At 32.6% G+C, this 4,016-nt stretch overlaps 1 long non-coding RNA gene across 1 annotated transcript; it reads right to left on the reverse strand.

The window, feature by feature from the left end:
• Positions 1–1,303: 1,303 nt before the first annotated feature.
• Positions 1,304–3,093, reverse strand: LOC145033486 (uncharacterized). Its single transcript, XR_013677589.1, has 2 exons — positions 2,589–3,093; positions 1,304–1,530 (listed from the first exon to the last, which is right to left on the reverse strand). It is a non-coding gene; the product is annotated as an uncharacterized LOC145033486 (long non-coding RNA).
• Between the last annotated feature and the right edge of the window lie 923 nt (positions 3,094–4,016).

Here is a 4,016-nt window from a genome sequence, read left to right on the forward strand (position 1 = left end):
CTGACAAATAAATTTGCAGGTCGTGCAGCCAACCCAACCCAACCCAACAGTGAATTCTTCTCATGAAAAAATATGCACGGCCTGTAAAATTGATTTTGTAAGGTCGTGTAAATTATGCTTAAACTCCATTTTAAGCAACCTACTTTGACCATTTTGCAGCCAAACCTTCCCAAACATTATCCATAGATGTTTTTTTTTTCTTCATGCTTTAAGACTCAAATACACATATTATAAACCAAATACCTCTTATTCCATATATTATGATTCCAAACCAACAAAGCATTATGTTGATTCCAATTACCCGGATGAAGTTATATAATCATATGTGCATAAAAGCTTAGTTAATCAATATAGATTATCATTTAATGTTTCGTTTTGAAAATCATTTCAATGTTTTGATGACCAACATTATTTCCGAAAACTCTTCATTCCATTCCAATTGTGTCTCCACCATTGGAATTGTCAATTCCAGATACATCTTCAAAGGTAAAAACTATGGAACCATGACTAGAATCAATTATGAATAATCTAATAACATTGATACTCTACATTTGAATCTAATTTTACGATTAGAGGCTAGAGTACAACTCATCATCGCCAAGGTACAACCCAACTATAAGATTAGAATTAGATCCAAATGGTTTACTACAATGAACTTAGATTTGGAATAGAATACATGAATCAAGTTTGAAAACTAGTTAATGACACCATATGAGGAATAAATCCTGAAATTGAGAAGCTAGGGTTAAGAAAACTCCAAAACTCCATTAAAATCCATATAGACCCCATTGGAAATGAGATTGGCAAGCCTAACCATGAATGATGACATAACCACATGAAAACATCATGGATTGACACTTCAAACCATTAGATTCGAAATCTGTGTAATACACATACAGTACACCATACAAGTGGTTATACCTTCTACTGTTAACTTTCTTACCACTATTAAATACTATGAAAATATACAAACAAAACACCAAATAATAATTTTCAACATATTAGGCCATGTTTGTTACGCATTACAAACGTGTTGTACAACAATTATCATGCAGTAAATGGATGTCATAAGACAAAATTGCCCCAAAAAAATGGAACAAAATCACAAATATAGTAAGGCAGGGACTCACTTTGGGTATCCAGTCTATGCAAAAGACTTGAATGCCTTTTTTATCTACATCATAATCCTAAAACATAACCCATAGAGCTTGTCATGTGTCATCTAGTTCTGTCCTGTTTAATAACCTAACATCCATGTTTTTTTGGGAAATGCAATCACATATTCAATGTTTTGTATTGAAAATTAGTAGTTAGAAATAACGTTGACCAAATACTCATAGTTCGAAAAATATTAACAAAAACATAGCAGATTTCAGTTTGAATCTCAACTTTCTATAGTAAAAGTAAAAACAAGAAAAAAATGAACAAACCATTATCATTTCCTACTCTTCTCTTCTTTCTCCCTCCATCATGCTGATTCCCATTGTGCTGGAAGTCCACTGTACCTTCACCAACTCTTCCATTCATCCTCTGTGATCTCATAGAACATTAGTTACCAAGATAAATTAACATGTAAACAGATTAAACTCCTAAAACCAACAAAATCATGTTCAATTCCATTCTCAAGGCTGCAAGAAGAATACGTACAGGGAAGGACAGATATAACAAAAGTCACTGGTAAAATAAACATTATCAATGAACTGATTGTGCATTTACAACTTTAGCATTGCCTATGCTTCCAAATTAATTTAGGTTGCTTCCATTTCCAGGCCAGCAAAGCAACCAAAACAGGGTATCATTGTCAATGTTTTATATTTATTTCCTTTTGTGATTTCAGATTTTGGCCAGCACACCAAACAAAAGAGTGACTCTATATGAGCCTTTGAAATTAGTTAGGCTGGTTTCATATTCCTGCAACAAACTTTTGGTTGGCTTCAATTTCCCAACGAGCAAAAAGGAGATATGACCCACAGTCAAAATTTATTTTTGCTATATTTTGGTAAAATACTTCCAAAAGTACACCACTAAAGTAAATAATTTGTTTATAAAAAAAAAAATCTATACTTGTGAGCAAAACTTCAACTTTACACACTTGTAGTATAATACCATAATACCTAAACAAACAAATTTTGGTCTTATGAAAACACAGGCAAACGATTGCATGAGATAAAATCAAACTTTGGGACATGAAATCCAAATTAAAGACCATGAGCAATCAAAAAACCATCAAGACAAATAATTGTGGTGGTATGGTACACTTGAGTTAAAGAGAATCCAAATGAAACCAATGTAGATGAGTATTATTTAAAGAAACAAAAGTAGTCATAGAATGTCATACCTTCCGCTACCTAGACGATCGATTGCTTCAATAACATCTAATTCCTCCTTACCATTGACATTTGTATCGTATACATCAATAACATCTAACACTACAGTTTGTTTTCCACAAACCAAGATCCCTATGTCCTTTAAGGCAGTTACTTTGTAGAATAGTCGATTCTTAAAAAGACTAACTATAGCGCACCATGCAATAGCTATTGAGTGGTTGATGAAGGTAAATTTAGGTACTGTATAAGAAATATTAATACCTCCGTTTTGTTCAACGCGTTGGAGTCTGTAGCCCTTGCGCAAAAGTTCCTCGATCCAAAAGAGATCGCCGCTTACATCGATGAGGTCCCTTTCCAACTTTGGGAGTTTCAAAACCAACGTTGTCCTCGCCAAAATAGGGAGCAACAGACAAAATTCATTCAGCTCCTTTTCTACTGTACGCAATGTCTGATTAACAAAGGGAAGAATAAACCTGATCGGACGATCGTAAAACATGAAATGCATCACCGATTCCAGCAACTCTCGTATATCTTCAACTTTCCTCGCCACTATTTGGCAATAACTTTCATGCACCGATGCCTTTGATCCTATCACTATGACAGAATCACAGAGTGTTATCATTGAAGATACTACTTTTTCTAAAGGATGGTTTTCAAAATTCAATTCCGCCATGATTGCAGCTCCCAGCTCCCGAGGTGATGGGCGGTTATTTGAAATTAATTTAGGGTGAAATTGATATTGAGCGTGGTTTGGAGTTTAGGCTAGTGTTTGGTTACAAGGTTTTTAAATGTTTTCGAATTAAGATGATATATATAATAAAAGTATTAAATTGTTTTAGAGAAAAAAAAAACTAATGTAGTCGTTTTTGTTGTTGTAAAATTCGAATAACAATAAGGTATACATGTAATTTCCAGAAATTGTTTTCCATTTTTATGTATATAATGTAACTAGGTTTAAACCCGTGGAGATCCACGGGTGATAAATTGAAATATAATTATAGTTTTTAATTTGTAACAAAAAAAAAATATGAAAGTTTAGAAAAAATGAAGAATAGTGATATTAGACAATTATAATATGCGTTTTTCCTGGTGAGTATTCATATAAAATATTTATTTCCTTAATTAAAACAACAAAAGATATATTTTTATTTATTTTTCCAATTTGCATAACTTTTTTTATTGATTTAATAAAGTTGCATACCAAATTGTTAGGCTGTTACGATTTCACCACCTAAAATATGTATATTTGTATTATAATATATTATCTTCTTAGTATTTCATGAATGCAATCAATAACACTGCTTTGAATGCGAAGTTGGATTTAGCTTTGCTATAAGTTTCAATCGATTTTGAAATTGAGTATTGTTCGCATTTGTATGAGTGTAGTCGATGAATCGATAAAGCAAGAACATATGAGTTTTGATTCGCAATTGGATTGATGATTGAGGGATGATTCGTGAAGAAAAACGCGAAGTCAAGGACTATGAAATTGTTGTTTGCAAGAATTTAAAAACTCGATTGTGGAGTTGTTGATGCTCATTTTGCGAAAGTAAAACAATCGAGTGCATCTATGAATCAATTTGAAGTCAATTGGGTTAATATTCGCATATGGGTTCAACATATGAATTTTTGATTTCGCAAGTTTAGAGTTCAAGAACTAAACTGTGTTCGCATCTGGAATGAAAATTT

This window comes from Lactuca saligna, chromosome 3 (assembly GCF_052625555.1).
Source record: "Lactuca saligna cultivar CGN05327 chromosome 3, ASM5262555v1, whole genome shotgun sequence".
NCBI lineage: Eukaryota > Viridiplantae > Streptophyta > Magnoliopsida > Asterales > Asteraceae > Lactuca > Lactuca saligna.